Source organism: Rhinopithecus roxellana, chromosome 10, assembly GCF_007565055.1.
Source record: "Rhinopithecus roxellana isolate Shanxi Qingling chromosome 10, ASM756505v1, whole genome shotgun sequence".
Classification (NCBI taxonomy): domain Eukaryota; kingdom Metazoa; phylum Chordata; class Mammalia; order Primates; family Cercopithecidae; genus Rhinopithecus; species Rhinopithecus roxellana.
In genome coordinates, this window is record NC_044558.1 from 20,607,991 (window position 1) to 20,626,185 (window position 18,195).

An 18,195-nucleotide genomic window follows, 5' to 3' on the forward strand; every position below is an offset into this window, starting at 1 on the left:
CTGTGCTGTCCCCCAGGGTTCATGGCTCAATTTCACTTAAATCCAGCCATGGCTCTTGCCAGACCAATGAGAAACTCGCATTTGAGGTGGAACCACTGAAATCTGATTCAGAGCTCTCTGCTAGTTCTTCCTCTGACTGTCGATTCAGCTTAAGCCCTGGCAGCTGGAGTTAATCGAGGCTGGATAACTCTAACTTCCCTTGACTTGCCATCTCCTTCCCCACTGCCCCAAGAAGGAATGACAAATGGACTCACACTTGTCGCCCTTTGGAATCCTTTACGTGTCATAGCCTAAGCAGAATTACAAATAAGGCTTTGGTATTTAATTCAGACCAGTACCAAAATATTTCCATGTCTGGAGTTCATCCATGAAGAAAGCATTTATAGTATCCAGATGGTGGGGGCATGGGCCTGAAGGCAGCCCAGGAATGCAAGTCAACAGCCTTGAGTCCTACTAGAAGAGGGGTGTGGACACAGGGCGCCTTTCCAGGGTAACCCAAGCAGGTGGAGTTTGTGGTAAGGCAGAAAAAGGCTAGGACTTGGGGCCAGCAGAGCCAGGTTTAAATAATAGTTTCCGTGTTGACAGGGTAAGTCGCCGCATGCTAGTCTCTCCTAAGCTCTCCAGCAACGCCTGTCCCGCCCTTCTCTTTAGGGTGGTCTCAAGGTAATGGACATAAAAGCCCTTTAGAACCTGGAAATCACCAGACAAGCATAGGCTGTTAATATTACAGTGCAATGTCTAAAGTCTGTGATACATTTTTCAGGCAGATTCACTATGCATTCCAATTCTCTTTGGTCTTTGTTTTTCTTCCAGTTCCCTTAATCTGTCTTCCTGCACAAGCTCAAAGTTGCCGAAGAATAGGTCTGCATTTGTTTCATATTTCACACACTTATTCAAGAAATATTCCAACCCCAAAAGATAGTCTGAGGAAGCTTAAGTGATCGAAAGGAGAAGAAAAGCACTTGGCTCAAAATATGATTTTTGGTTTTTGTTTCTCTAGTCTAGAGGGAAATTTTAGATTTTGATTTGGAGGAGAAAAAACAGAAAAGTAAGAGAAATTGAGGCCAGGCATGGTGGCTGATGCATGCAATCCCAGCACTTTGGAGGTGTAAGGAACACGGCTGTGCTGCAGCCAAGCAGGCATATGGCAGCAGGTATAGACCAAGGAAAACAGCCTAGAAGACTCAGCGGGATTGGGGCGCACGCACACACTCCCATGTCTCACATAATCATAGTCATGTAGATACAACATAGAGAAGCTCCCCACCTGGCTCTCAGCCCCTATTGTCTGTGTAGGCATAAATGTAACACTGACCCTGTGAGGGGCTGCTAAGTAAAACCATGTCTCATCTACCTGCTGTCTCTCCAGTGTTCTTCCAGCTCCCTGCCCCACGTCCACTCACTCCCTTCAGCCCTCAGCTGGGGCTGGAACCTGACCCTGAGCATGACAATTGGCAAAGTTGGCAGGATGAGGTGAGAGGATCTTCAGCTCTTGGGGCTCCCGGCTCGGCTATGTGGCCACAGCGTGGTCTGTGGTACCCGGTGGCAGAGGTGCTGCTTGCACGGGCCCCAGTGGAAACGCGGGAGGCATTGGACGGGTCTCCCGCGAGTGTGGAGAAGGCACTGAAGCAGTTGGAAACTCACAACACCAAGAAGGAATGCACCTTCGCTGGCATAGTCGGATGGGCGTTTCTGACTGCACTAGGCAGAGTACATGCTCAGTCCCACAGGTAAGGGACCTCCTGGCGCAAGCCACGTGCCTGGGGGCCCAAGTGCACAGCTTGGAGGAGGACCTGGGGGTGGGGAACCTGCAGGCACAAGCAGGGTGCTTGGAGGCCCAGATAAACAGCCTGGAACAGGAGTTAGCAATGGCTGTTAGTGCAATCTTCAGCCAGTCCTCCCAGTCGGACACGTCCGTTGGGTCTGATGCTAAGGAGGAGGGGGCTATTCCGCTGCGGGCTCGCCCTGTGATCCGTCAGAAGGTAGAACATGAGGAGCCGATGGGACCCCAGGGGAGAGCCCAGGGCTCCCTCCTCCCCAACAGTGGTGAAACATACCTCTTATAGTACTTATACCCCCACTGAGTTGCAGGAGTTGGGTAAACAGGGTTGGCAGTGCCCAGGGGAGCCCCTGCCAGCCTGGCTACTCTGTCTTTGGGATGAGGGTCTGACAGCATTTCTTGCTCTGCCTCCAGGAAGGAGAAGCCGGCGTCTATTGCAACTCACTCCTCCCTTCATCAGCGGCTGCAGCTATGCCAACGGTTGGCACACAGGCAAGGTGTGGACATTAATAGAGTGGCTGATGGCAGCCATACAGACTGTTTGGAATGATGTCAGAGAGATACCAAAAATTGTGAGTAAATGGCAATCATCTGATTTGGTGCAGGTACTCTGGGAGATGGGCAGGTGGCAGGCTATGTTTGATCTGAATATCCAGGGGCCAGATGATGAATGTTTTACCTCCCACATGAGGGATCTTGTGCTGGGCTCAGCACCCCCAAGTGCTTTTGGCTAGAGTGCTTTTGGCTAGAGTGCTTTTAGCACCCCCACATATGGGGCGCCACATACATGAAGTGACTGCTGACTGAGGTAGTAGACACAACACAGAGGAGCCCCCCACCTGGCTCTCAGCTACTATTGTTTGTGTAGGATATAAATGTAACACTGACCCTGTGAGGGGCTGCTGAATTGGCTTGTAGGCCATTGGCCCATTTGGTGCCAAGTGATGTGGCAAGACCTCTGGGAAATACGTCATCAGAAAGATTTAACTATCATGTGTCAGGTCATGTGCCTTTGGCCACCCCCTGTAATGATGAGGCAGATGCCTTAGCCAAGGTCCGATGGTTAGAGTCAGCACCTACACAAGATGTAGCTTTGTGGCTACACAGGAAACTGGGACATGCAGGAAGTGAACTGATGCAACAGGTCAGTAGGCACTGGGGTCTGTCTTTGCCTTTGCAGGACGTTTTGGAGGCCTGACAGAAGTGCCCAGTGTGTGCCCAGGCATAACCCAGATGGAGACAGCTTCCCAGGGTAACACAGCAAGTGATGGTAGGACGGATGCCCTTTAGCAGATGGCAAATAGATTACACTGGGCCACTGCCAAAATCACAGGGCTACACATATGCACTGACAGCTGTAGACACAGCCTCTGGCTTGTTGTTCACCTACCCTTGCAAGGTGGCCAACCAGCAACATACCATTCGAACCCTGCAACACTTACGTGCTCTATAAGGCCATCCCCTGCCCATTGAAAGTGACAGGGGAACACATTTCACTGTACAGCAGGTATAACAGTGGGTACTACAGATAGACATACGATGGGGGTTTCATATTCCTTATAACCCACAAGCTGCTGGCATGATTGAGCGATATAGGGGACTCTTGAAGAACGGGTTACGGTTGCATGTTACTCCCCCATCTTTGCGGGGCTGGAGTTCCAGGTTGGACCTGGTGCCTCAAATTTTGAATGAGTGGCCATGGAAAGGCGGCCCAGCCCCGGTGGAGGCACTGTTACACTGGACCACTGCCTCCATCCAGGCTACAGATATACATCTAGGATGACCTCCTCCACAGACCCATAAACTCCCATCCAGTGCTGCATCCAGCTTCTATGAAGAACTGGACATAGCTAGAGACTTGGGTCCCACAGACAATGCATGGGATGCAACACAGTGGGCTTTGGATGGGGGCATCGCAAACCTCATGGTGAGCCTGCCCCCTGGCTGACTTGCAGCGTCCATGATGGATCAGGCTGGCTAATGGGAGAACACGTGGTGCCCCCATTGCAGGCGCCATGATGTATAGAGCAGCACCGAAGTAAAGTCATTGTAGGATGATTGTCTGCTGAGGTTTGTGCAAATATAACATGTGTCACCACACTAAGGGTGTGGAGGAGCAAGCGATCTTACCAAGGCTGGGCCCCCATAGACTTTGTGCCCCCTGGGAGTTTATGGGTCTGTGGGGACACAGGATGGCCATATCTGCCAGCCAATTGGACTGGACGTTTTACCTGGGGGTGGCCTTATGTGCCTGCCATTGTGCTTCCCACATTGCCTAGTCGCCCACATAATTTGGAGGCACTGCATTTCCGCTTTTTCTGAGTGCGGGGCGCCCCCTGGTGGTTTTATCCCTTAGCAATACCTATCCCTGGAGCAGGTGTCATTACAGTGATAAAGCAGATTACAGCCTTTGCAGAGCACACAGCCGGGGCCCTGAATTACACCCAAGTTCTCTCCTTTTGTTAACTAATGAAGTTGACCAGGTCAGGAAGGTGGTGCTGCAAAACAGGATGGCCTTAGACATAGCCTTAGACATGCAAGGACATAGGTGGCCCCTGTGCCTTGTAGGGACACAACGTTGTACATTTATCCCTGAAAACCACCCGAATGTAATGGCAGCTTTGCAAGAGGTGTCATAGGAGATTAAGGCAATTGAGCACCTTACTGACGACCCCCTGCAGAGATGGTGGGCGTCTTTTGGGCTCTGGCCTACGTTGGGCTCTCATAATCATAAGTAGCACAGCAGGATATTCCTGGTAGGTTGTTGCTCTCTGTATGGTTGCTGTGGCCTATGGGTCCAGGATGCTGCTGTATGTGCACAGGTCTCCACCAAGAGGATCCCCTCGGCCTAGGGGATGGAGTGTAAGGAACATGGCTGTGCTGCAGCCAAGCAGGCATAGGGCAGCCGGCATAGGCCAAGGCAAACAACCTAAATGACTCAGAGGGGTTAAGGTACACGCACACACTCCCATGTCTCATACAGTCATAGCCATGTAGACACAACATAGAGAAGCTCCCTACCTGACTCTTGGCCACTATTATCTGTGTAGGTATAAATGTAACAGTGACCCTGTGAGGGGCTGCTGAATAAAGCCATGTTTCATCTACCTGTTGTCTCTCAAGTGTTGTTCCACTTTCCTGCCCCACATCCACCCACACCCCTCAGCCCTCAGCTGGGGTTGGAACTTGGCCCTGAGCATGACAGAGAGGCTGAGGCAGGAGGATTACTTTAACCCAGGAGATGGAGACCAGCCTGTGCAATATAGTGAGACCCCACCTTTGCAAATAATAAAAAAAATTAGCCAGGCATGGTGGCACATACCTGTGGTCCCAGCTATTCAAGAGGCTGAGGTAGAAGAATTGCTTGAGTCCAGGAGGCCAAGGCTGCAGTGAGCTGTGGTCTTGCCATTGCACTGCAGCCTGGGCAACAGAGTGAGACCCTGTCTCAAAAAGAAACAGACAAGTTGAGAATTAAAAAGGAAAATTACATCTCACATTTAGAAACTATTGAAAAGAGGTTACATTTATAAAGTTAATTGATAGAGTCAAGTAGGAGTTGTGAATTTGCAGCACGAAGAGATAAAATTGTTAAGGCAATAGTCCAAGTACTTACGTATCTTTGTTAAGCAAAGATACATTTACTTATCACTACTCAAGTCATAATTACACAACTCAAGTACATTATCATCTCTAGAGCTTGGTCCAGGGAAAAAGAGATTCTTAGAAAACAGGACTCACCTCTGCTTCACCACATCTTAACAACATTATTTTACCCACATAGGGCTTAATATGTGTTCTGGAAACTGACCATATTCTTTATAAAGTAATCCACAAAAGACTGAGACAAGGAAGGTTCAGAAATATCTTTCTGAATATTGCCCTTCCAATATGGCCCTGCTTTGGTTCATATAACTCCATGTTATACGCTTCCAGCAGAATTGTTTTAAGACCTTCCACTGCAACAAGGCAATTTATAGACAAGCCTGTCTGTCAACAGGTGATGGGCTGGACATGGACTAGCCATATAGTATGAAACCCTTCTGCAACACAAACCACCCCACATATATGGAATTTGGATTTTGCAGTTAAATCTTGGACTCATTCCAGAAGATTTAGTTCAGGAAATACCACAGGTTCTCACCGCCACGCAGCAGCTTCACTTTCAAGGCCAGACAGGGTTTAGTGTCAGGAATGCAGACACTGGGAGTCAGAAACTTTCCAGATGGCCACCAGATGGCCTCACTGTTCAGAACCACATTATACTGCATGTTTAAGTTACAGTTTCAGTCCTTGAAGCCAGATGATGGGCCCAGAGGTATATTTTAAAGGTTGCCATGAAAATCATAATCATCAAGTGACAGATTTTTTTCATTATTCACTAGATTTTTAACCTAGTTTACCAACAACAATGCGGGTGTCTAATATCTAGACTCTCCAGGGAAGGAAATAGAATATTAGACATTTTTTACTGTAATCTTAAAGTCAAAATATTTTCTGTACGTTATGTACTTTTGTTGAGTTTCCCTGGAATCTTGATGACATTATTGACCATAGTGATCAATCTACTATTTAATGAGTATATATTTTTAAAAAGTGATATGCTGAAGGCCCTTTAAACATATTATAAATTGCTTCTGCAAAAGGTTGCAATTAGTTTTAGACTAACAGACAAGATGAGAATATCCATCACCTGTACTTCATCATCATTCAGTATATCATTTCTTTTTTGAGATGGAGTCTCACTGTGTCGCCCAGGCTGGAGGGCAGTGGCACAATCCCAACTCACTGCAACCTCTGCCTCCTGGGTTCAAGTGATTCTCCTGCCTCAGCCTCCCGAGTAGCTGAGATTACAGGCACCTGCCACCACACCCGGCTAAGTTTTCTATTTTCAGTAGAGACAGGGTTTCACCATGTTGACCAGGCTGGTTTCAACCTCCTGACCTCAGGTGATCTGCCCGCCTCGGCCTCCCAAAATGCTGGGATTACAAGCATGAGCCACTGCGCCTGGCCCAGCATATCATTTTTTTAAATATTTCTTTTGTGTACAATATTCCCTAGGGTCTGGGTGAAATCTCATATCACGTGCTATGAGCTAGGGAATCAGCTTAATGGGAAAAAGAAGAAATTTTCAAGGCCAGGTTCAGCTCGACAAAAGCCCCCCGCAGCGGGTCCTGTAATCTATAGAGGCATATCAAGGATGTTGACTGGCTCTTCCTTCTTCTATAAGCACGCAAGGACGGCCTTATCAGTAGACCAAGAGGTGTGGTTTAGGGTTGCCTGCTATTTACAAGAGTTATTTAAAATGTCAGACACTCAGCACCTAGGGACTCTGGAGCCTGTAGGATGTTTCAGCCCACTGCCAACACGCCCTCGGCAGGGAATGAAAGCACCAGTTACATGAGAAGCCGAGCTTGGGCACTGCCCCTCCAACCAAAAGAAGGGCAAGACCCCGAGTCTTAATTACCCTTTGGCCAGGCCACCCAGATAAGCTCACTGGGTTATGTGGGACAATTATACTCCCTGCATAAAATGTAGCCATTTGATTAAGCAAAAAGCACAAATAATCATTTTTACTTGCATTTCTTTGATTACTAACTTATATGTGCTTTTTTACATTTTTATCGGCCAGTTGTATTCTTTCAGTGATCGATTTATGCACTTGGCCCACTTTTCTTTGGGGATATTCATATTTTACTCTTTAATTTGTAAAATAATTAATATATAGTAAGTCTTTTAATCCAATAAGATCATCATGTAGTTTTTCTTATTAGATCTATTGATAACATGTTTTGCATTAATATAGAGGATATTGTGAATTATTTCCCCAGTATCCACACTCGCCCCTTCTCTGTAGTATCCTAACGCTTGTTTGGGGATCCAAGTGGTACCAGAAAAGCTGACTAGACCCCCAACTCCAGGTGGGGCATAGACCTTGACCAGCCAAGTCATGGCCCTCACCAACATGGTTGGTACAAGGCTAGGCATGTGACCCAAATCATTTTAATCAGGGGAAATCTCAAGATTCTTGCTATAAATGCTGACACAAAGAGACAATCCCTACTTCTTGCTAAATAAAAAATGGATGCACACAACCTCAGAAGTCACCGGCAGCCAACCTGGGGACTCAGTTTAGGATGAAAATCATAGGAAAGAAAACAGAGCAGAGAATAAATAGTTTTTGGCATAATATTATTGATCTACCAGATCAAGCCTCACCTGAGCAGACCCTACTTCTGGATATTTTAGTTCCATAAACCCAAGAAGATATACTGAGCAGTGCACACTGGAATAGTCATCCTGGTTGGACATGGGTGACATCATTCTTTTTTTATTTTAAGTTCCGGGATACATGTGCAGGATGTGCAGGTCTGATACACAGGTAAACGTCTGCCATGGTGGTTTGCTGCACCTATCAACCCATCCCTTAGGTATTAAGCCCAGCATGCATTAGCTATTTTTCCTGATGCCCTCCTCTCACCCCTCACCCTCCCCCCACAGGCCCCAGTGTGTGTTGTTCCCCTCCCTGTGTCCATGTATTCTCATTGTTCAGCTCCCACTTATAAGTGAGAACATGCAGTATTTGGTTTTCTATTCCTGCATTAGTTTCTGAGGATAATGGCTTCCAGCTTCACCCATGTCCCTGCAAAGGGCATAATCTCGTTCCTTTTTATGGTTGCATAGTATTCCATGGTGTACATGTACCACATTTTCTTTATCCAGTCTATAATTGATGGGCACTTGGGCTGATTCCATGTCTTTGCTATTGTGAATAGTGCTGCAATGAACATACATGTGCATGTATCTTTATAACAGAATGATTTATATTCACATCATTCTTATTACTGAGATGCCTACTCTAATTGGTTAATACCTATGCTGTAGTGGTTGTTAAATATTTTTAATATCATCCTTATATGTGCCAGGAATTAACTTTATTATTAAGTTAGTTTGAGTAAGTTTTGGCTTTTAGTTTTTGTTGTGTTTTTTGTTTTTCATCTACAGCATATTCAGCAATACCTCTAAGACACCGATTTTTTCAAAGTCTAATAGAAGCTTTCATTAGGCTGGGGCTGGTGGCTCACACTTGTAATCCCAGCACTTTGGGAGGCTGAAGTAAGAGAATTGCTTGAAGCCAGGAATTCAAGACAAACCTGGGCAACATAATAAGACCCCATCTCTATAAAAAAATTTAAAACTTATCCAGGCATGGCAGTGTGCACCTGTAGTTCTAGCTACTTTGGAGGCTGAAGGAGGAGAATCACTTGAACCCAAGAGTTGGAGGTTACAGAGGGCTATGATTGTGCCACTGCACTACAGCCTGGGCAACAGAGTGAGCCTTGCCTCAAAAAATAAAAATAATAACAATAGCAGCCGGGCGCGGTGGCTCACGCCTGTAATCCTAGCACTTTGGGAGGCTGAGGTGGGCGGATCACGAGGTCAGGAGTTCAAGAACAGCCTGGCCAATATGGTGAAACCCCATCTCTACTAAAAACACAAAAACTAGCCGGGCGAGGTGGCGCATGCCTGTAATCCCAGCTACTCAGGAGGCTGAGGCAGAAGAATCACTTGAACCCGGGAGGTGGAGGTTGCAGTGAGCCAAGATCATGCCACTGCACTCCAGCCTGGGTGACCGAGTGAGACTCCGTCCCAAAAAAAGAATAGTAATAATAACAATAGCTAACATTTTTACTGGGTAATTCCATGTGTCTAGACACTATTCTAAGTTTTATAGATGTTAACACCCCTAAAACTATGACCACCCCCATTTTAGAGATAAGAAAATTAAAGCACAGAAAGGTTAAATAATTTGTTCAAAGCTTAACATCTAGAAGAGATGAGATTTAAACTCAAGAATTCTGGCTCCAGAAGCCATGCTTTTATTCACTATACTATAACACTCTTCTCTGAAAGACGCTTGACAAAGTGAGGAATCATTAAAAATACACATATTTTAAAAATTCTGTTCTAACTTAAAACATGTAAGACAACATTAATTCGCCAATTTGGGGGAAGGATTACTACAGACTGAGTATCTCTTATCCAAAATGCTTGGGACCAAAATTCCAAAATTTTGGATTTTGGAACTTTTTGGATATTGGAATATCTGCAAACATATAATGGCATAGTTTGGTGATGGGACCCAAGTCTAAATACAAGCTTAATTTATATTTCTTGCATAAGTACTGACACAAAGACAATCCTTATTTCTTGCCAAATGAAAATATTGAAGCACATGACCTCCTTCTTTTAATCTATATGTCTACTTTACACACATAACCTGAAGGTAATTTTATACAATATTTTTAATAATTTTGTGCATGAAACAAAGTTTATGTTAAGTACTTATGCATGGAGTTTTCCATTTGTATCATCATGTTGACAGGCAAAAATTTCAAATTTTGGAGCATTTCAGATTTCAAATTTTCAGATTAGAAATGCTCAACCTGACTGAGCACGGTGGCTATGCCTCTAATCCCAGCACTTTGGGAGGCCAAGGTGGGCAGATTACCTAAGGTCAGGAGTTCAAGTCCAGCCTGGCCGACATGGTGAAAGCCTCTCTCTACTAAAAATACAAAAATTAGCCAGACATGGTGGCAGTCGCCTGTAATCCCAGCTACTTGGGAGACTGAGGCAGGAGAATTGCTTGAACCTCAGAGGCGGAGGCTGCAGTGAGCCAAGACTGCACCATTGCACTACAGCCTAGGCAACACGAGTAAAATTCTGTCTCAAAAAAAATTAATAATAATAAAGGAATGCTCAACCTGTATTCTTCTTTGTTTCCACTTCTTCCTGGGCACATGCAGAAATCACATTTCTCATCTTGCCTGCAGTTAGTATAACCATGTGCCTGAGTTATAGCCCTTAAAATATGAACCCAAGTGATGTGATCACTTCCCAGGCTTGACCCATCCATGAGAACTACTACATGGTAGCCTTGGTGCTTTCTTTCCTTCCGTGGCTTAATGCATTAGAGCATGGCCACCTTGGAAACCATATGTTGAAAATGTCAGAGCCAAAAGGTAGAAGTAGCCTCATGCCTATCCACCAGGAACCCATTTTAGACTTGACGTAACTAAGAAAAGTGCTAATTGTATTAAGCCATTGAGATTTAGGGGTTTGTCTAGTATAACCAAAACTAGCATTGCCCTAACTAGTTTTTTCTGTTTTTTTGTTTTTTTTTTTTTTTTTTTTTTTTTTTTTGAGATGGAGTCTTGCGGTCACCCAGGCTGGAGTGCAGTGGCCAGATCTCAGCTCACTGCAAGCTCCGCCTCCCAGGTTCATGCCATTCTCCTGCCTCAGCCTCCCGATTAGCTGGGACTACAGGCGCCGGCCACGTCGCCCGGCTAGTTTTTTTTTTTTTTTTTTTTTGGATTTTTTAGTAGAGACGGGGTTTCACCGTGTTAGCCAGGATGGTCTCGATCTCCTGACCTCGTGATCCGCCCGTCTCGGCCTCCCAACGTGCTGGGATTACAGGCTTAAGCCACCGCGCCCGGCCCTAACTAGTTTTGAAACTAACTAACTAATAACTTTTCTTTAAGTATCAGTTTCCTAATTAGAATTTTATATCATCTTTCTTACCTAAATCAAACCCCTAATGCATTGTTATTTCTGATTTAGCTTCTTCAAAGGAAATCATTTCAAATTGCTCTTAAAATAAATACAGGCTTTGCCAGGCGCAGTAGCTCATGCCTGTAATCGCAGCTCTTTGGGAGACAGAGGTGGGCAGATCACGAGGTCAAGAGATCGAGACCATCCTGGCTAACACTGTGAAACCCCATCTCTACTAAAAATACAAAAAATTAGTCGTGTGTGGTGGTGGGTGCCTGTAGTCTCAGCTACTCAGGAGGCTGAGGCAGGAGAATCACTTGAACCTGGGAGGCAGAGGTTGCAGTAAGCCAAGATTGCACCATTGCACTCCAGACTGGGTGACAGAGCAAGACTCTGTCTCAAAAAAAAAAAAAAAAAAAAAGTACAGGATTCTAGAGTTTTGTGACTTCTTCCCAAATTTTACAGTTGTCTCATTCTCACCTAATTTAATTTTTAATGGATCACTTGTATTGAGTTCATCTGATACATTCAATTTAGTTTTCATAGGAAAAATTCTTTTTCCATGCTCATATTTCATCAGTTTACATAAATATTTAATTAGATTCCATAAATATATTAACAAGTACAGTTGACATAAACTTGTTTGGAAACGTGTTATTACAGGAACTGAACTGCCAGGGAACATGAGAGCAAATTAGCCATAAGGATTCATCCTTCTGTGGACAGAAGTCAATGTTTTATAGACAAAATGATGAACTTTTCTTAATCTGGTGAATCAGTTAAGTACAGACTGATCAAATGAATATAATTGAGTTTAATTTTCCTATTTTTTTCCATTACAAATTTCTCATATGTATTTGCCCACAAAATTGTTCTATAGTTTGATATTTTTGTTGTTTATATATCAGGTCCAAATGGTGAGGCTGTGCTAACTGTATAGAATGAATTTGTTGGTATCATTTATTTCTATGTAATTAACAGAGCATAAGATTTATATGTTTCTTTTTTTTTTTTTTTGAGACGGAGTCTCGCTCTGTTGCCCAGGCTGGAGTGCAGTGGCCAGATCTCTGCTCACTGCAAGCTCCGCCTCCCAGGTTCACGCCATTCTCCTGCCTCAGCTTCCCGAGTAGCTGGGACTACAGGCGCCCACCACCTTGCCTGGCTAGTTTTTTGTATTTTTTAGTAGAGACGGGGTTTCACCGTGTTAGCCAGGATGGTCTCGATCTCCTGACCTCATGATCCGCCCGCCTCGGCCTCCCAAAGTGCTGGGATTACAGGCTTGAGCCACCGCGCCCGGCCAAGATTTATATGTTTCTTGAAGAAACAAATAAAATAATCAGATCTGGGAATCTCTCTGTGGGGTAATTATTTTATAATTTCTTTCTGGGTTGTTTTTCTATTCAGATTGTCACTTCTTGAGTCAATTTTATTAATATGTGTTCTCAGAAAACCATCTACTTCCTTAGGGAGATTTTCAAATGTATTAGCATTAAGTCAAGCATAACATTCTCTTCTAAATTGTTTAATTGTGGAAATTGTCTTAATCTGTTTGTGTTGCTATAATGAAATACTTGAGAGTGGGTAACTTGAAAAGAGGTTTATTTTGCTCATGGTTCTGCAGGCTGGAAAGTTCAAGGGCATAGCTTCTGGTAAGGCTTTCAGTGCTGCATCATAACATGATGAAGAAGGTCAAAGGGGAAGCAGACGTGTGAAGACACAAACCTGAGGGACATCCCAGCTTTATAACAACCCACTCTCTCAGGAACTAATCCATTCCAGTGGGAACTAAAAGCTAATCAGTCTCACCAGCGTGAGAACTCACTCACTACCTTGAAAAGGAAACCAAGCCATTCATGAGGGAGCCACTCCATGAATCAAACACTTTCCAATAGGTCCACCTGCAAACATTGCCACCCAAGGGACCAAATTTCAACATGAGTTTTGGTGACGACAAACAAACCATATTCAAACCATAGCAGAAATGCTTAAGCATACATATAAGTGGTTAGAATAGTATAGTGAACACCCAAGCACCCATTACCAGCTTCAAAAGTAATCATTTTCGCCAATACTCCTTTGCCGATTTCCCTATTACTTTTTCAAGTGGAGCACTGTGATTTAAAACAAATCCCAGACTTCCTATTACTTACCCATATACGTTTCAATAATTCTCACAGAAAAGAACTTTTTTATATAAAAGTTTAGCCCTTTCTATGTCTAAAATTTTACCTCATTTTTAATTTTGTTTTTTCTCTTCTATTTTTTCCCAAGATTTTCTTAAAGACATTGGTTTCTCAGAGTCATCTCTTGCATTAATATCAACTCTGCAGTGCTTCTGTTTTCCGTGATTTCTGTTATTTAATACTTCATTCTTACTACTGCTCTCCTTAAGTCAGTTCAGTTTGTTTTTTTCAGGTTGAATGCCTGCTTGTTAAATAATGAATTCCAGCTGGGCATGGTAGCTCACGCCTGTAATCCCAGCACTTTGGGAGGCCAAGGTGGGTGGATCACTTGAGGTCAGGGGTTCGAGACCAGCCTGGCCAACATGGTGAAACCCCGTCTCTACTAAAAATTTATAAATTATCTGGGCATGGTGGCACACACTTGTAATCCCAGCTACTAAGGACACTGAGGCAGGAGAATCACTTGAACCCAGGACATGGAGGCTGCAGTGAGCCAAGATTGTGCCACTGCACTCCAGCCTGGCTGACAGAGGGAGACTTCATGTCAGAAAAAAATAAATATAATAATAAAAAAAATAAAAAAATAAAAAATAATAATAATAATAAATTTGCTTCTGAACACATCTTCAGCCTCATCCCTTATGATGTTCTCATCTTCCATGTTTTTCAAATACTCTATAATTGTGGTTTTTAATTTCTACTTTAAACCATAAATTATTTAAATTGTTGCTTCTCTTTCCTTTTTTCTTATTTCTAGGTGCATGTAAGTTTTTTAAATGTTTATGTTAATTTTGTAGTATTTATTTCCCTTTTCCCACTCCCATGTCCTAGCATTTATTATTATATCACATATAATAATGCCACATTATTATAAAAATACGTATTTTTGAAACAGGTTTTTACTCTGTCACCCAGGCTGGGGTGCAGTGATGTGATTGCATCTCACAGTAGCCTCAACCTCCCGGGCTCAAAGTATCCTCCCACTTCAGCCCCCTGAGTAGCTGGGACTGTAGATACATGCCACCATGCCCAGCTAATTTCTTAATTTTTTTTCTAAAGATGGGGTCTTATTATGTTGCCCAGGCTGGTCTCAAACTTGTGGCCTTAAGCGATCCTCCTGCCTCAGCTTCCCAAAGTGCTAGGATTACAGAAGTGAGCCATCACACCCAGCCAAAAATTATTTGATTTACTTATTTATTTATTTATTTATTTATTTATTGAGATGGAGTCTTGCTCATCACCCAGGCGAGAGTGCAGTGGCACGATCTCAGCTCACTGCAACCTCCACCTCCCGGGTTCAAGTGATTCTCCTGCCTCAGCCTCCCGAGTAGGGGGGGATTACAGGCACGTGCCACCATGTTCAGCTAATTTTTTGTATTTTTAGTAGAGACAGGGTTTCACCATGTTGGCCAGGCTGGTCTCAAACTCCTGACCTCAAGTTATTCGCCCACCTCAGCCTTCCAAAGTGCTGGGATTACAGGCATGAGCCACTGTGCCCGACCTATTATTTGCTAAATCAGCAGGAGAACTAAAGCAATAGAATCCAGATCTGTGCTGTTCAATACAGGAGCCAAATGTAACTACTGAATATAGTTTACCCTTGAACAACACAGGTTTAAACTGTGCAGGTCCATCTATACATGGATTGTTTTCCGCCTCTGCCACCTCTGAGACAGCAAGACCAACCTCTCCTCTTTCTCCTCCTCCTCAGCCTCCTCAACATGAAGAGGATGAGGATGAAGACCTTTATGATGATGTACTTCCACTTATGAAGAATACATATAATTTATCTTCCTTATAATTTTTAATAACATTTTCTTTTCTTTTTTCTCTAGCTTTTTCTATTGTAAGAATTATGGTATATAATACATATAACATATAAAATATGTGTGAATCAATAGTATGTTAGCAGTAAGGCTTCTGGTCAACAGCAGGCAATTAGTAGTTAGGTTTGGGATAGTCAAAAGTTATACATGAATATTCAACTATGTGAGAGATCAGCACCCCTGGCCCCATATTGTTCAAGGGTCAACTTGAAATGTCCCTAGTCTCAAATGACATATGGTTTAGTATGAAACAAAAAAGAAGGTGCTATATCTCAATAATACTTTCATATTGACTACATTTGGAAATGATAATATTTTAGATATAATAGGCTAAATAAAATATATTATTGAAATTAAAGCCAAACAAGGGCACTACAAAAAAAGAAAATTACAGGCCAATATTCCTGATGAACATAGTTGCAAAAATTTTCAACAAAATATTAGCAAACCAAATTCAACAACACATTACAAGAATCATTCACCATGACAAATGGGATTTATCCCTGGGATGCAAGGATAATTAAACATATACAAATTAATAAAAATGATATTCCATATTAACAAAATAAAGGATATATAACATATGATCGTTGTAATAGACATGGAAAAAAGGCATTTGGCAAATTTCAAAACTCTTTTATGATAAAAACTCTCAGCAAATTAGGTATAGAGAAAATGTACCTCGACTCTATAAAGGCCATATGGGAGAACCTATAGCTAACATCATACTTAGTGGTTAGGAAACTTCTTTTTAAAAAACAAAATAAAATAAATTTAATAAAATTAAATTAAATTTAAAAACAATGAAAAATTGAAAGCTTTTTCCTCCAAGATCAGGGACAAGAAAAGGATGCCCATTTCCACCACTTCTTTTCAACATAGTACAGGAAGTCCTAACCAGCGCAATTAGGCAAGAAAAAGAAATAAAAAGCATCCTAGTAGGAAAGGAAGAAGTGAAATTGTATTTGTTTGCTGGTGATGTAATATTATATATAGAAAACCCTAAAGATGCCATTAAAAAAGCTGTTAGAACTGATAAATAAATTTAATAAAGTTATAAGATACAAACTCAACACACAAAAATCAGTAGTGTTTCTATACACTAATAACAAACTACCCAAAAATTAAATTAAGAAAACATTCCCATTTACAATAGCAACAGAAAAATAAAATACTTGGGTATAAATTTAACCCAGGAGGTGAAAGACCTATATGCTGAAAACTAAAACACACTGATGAAAAAAAAAATTGAAGAAAACACGAATAAATTGAAAGATAATCCATGTTCACAGATTAGAAGAATCAACATTAAAATGTCTCTACTGCCCAAAGCATTCTACAGATTCAGTGCAATCCTTATCAAAATTCCATTACATTTTCACAGAAATAGAAAAAAGCAATCCTTTAAATCCATATGGAATCACAAAAAACTCTAAACAGCCAAAACAATCTGGAACAAAAAGAACAAATCTAGAGGCATCCCACTCCCTGATTTTAAAATATATTATAAAGTGATTGTAATTAAAACAACATGGTACTGACATAAAAAAAAGATACATCAAACAATGGAACAGAATAGAAAGCCCAGAAATAAACCCCACACTTGATAGCCAATTGATCTTTGACAAAGTTGTCAAGAGCACACAATGAGAAAAGGACAGTCTCTTCAAGAAATGGTGTTGGAAAAAACCGGATATCTGCACGCAGAAGAATAAAATTGGAATCTTATCTCACACTAAATACAAAAATCAACTCTAAATTAAATAAAGGCTTATATATAAGATCTGAAACTGTAAAACTACTGGAAGAAAACCTAGGGGGAAGTCTCCGTGGTATCAGTCTGGGCAATGACTTTTTGGATATGATGCCAAAAGCACAGGTAACAAAAGCAAAAATAGACAAATGAGGTTGTACAAAATTAAAAAGCTTCTGCACAGCAAAGGACACAACTAACAAAGTGAAGAGACAACCCACAGAGTGGGAGAAAATATTTGCAAATTATACATCTGATAAGGGGTTAATATCCAAAATATAGAAAGAACTCAAATAACTCAATAGCAAAAAAAAACCAATAACCCAATTTAAAAATGGGCAAAAGACCTGAACAGACATTTCTCAAAAGAAAACTTAAAAACAGCTAACAGGTTCATGAAAAATTGCTCAACATCATTATCATTAGGAAAATGCAAATTAAAACTTCAATGAGACAGCACCTTTTAGAGTGGTTATTAACAAAAAGCTGAAAGATAACAAGTCTCGGTGAGAGGAGAGAGAAAAGGAATCCTTCTACACTCCACGCCACCTGTAGCACATTGAACAAGTTGGATGTATTACCAGTTGCAGTGGGACAGAATGCAGGCTGTTGGGAACCATGGGGAATGTCAGCATGAAAATGACAGAAAGGACTTGCTATAGGATATGGATTTTTGGATTCTCTCTGGATTTGGCAGTGTCAAAAAGCAGGGGCAATTCTACAATTGTGTATCTCATTAAGTCCTATTTATAGGAGGGCAGGCTAGAGCAAGGCTAGAGATTTTTTCTGCCTCTGTCATCCCTGAGACAGCAAGACCAATCTCTCTTCTCCTCCTCCTCAGCCTACTCAATGTGAAGATGACAAGAATAAAGACTTTTATGATGATCCACTTCCACTTGATGAATAGTAAATATATTTTCTCTTTCTTATAAGTTTTCTTTGTCTTTTTGTTTGTTTGTTTTTTGAGATGGAGTCTCACTCTGTTGCCCAGGCTAGAGTGCAATGGTGTGATCTTGGCTCACTGCAACCTCCAGCTCCCAGGTTCAAGCAATTCTCCTGCCTCAGCCACCCGAGCAGCTGGGATTACAGGCATGCACCACCATG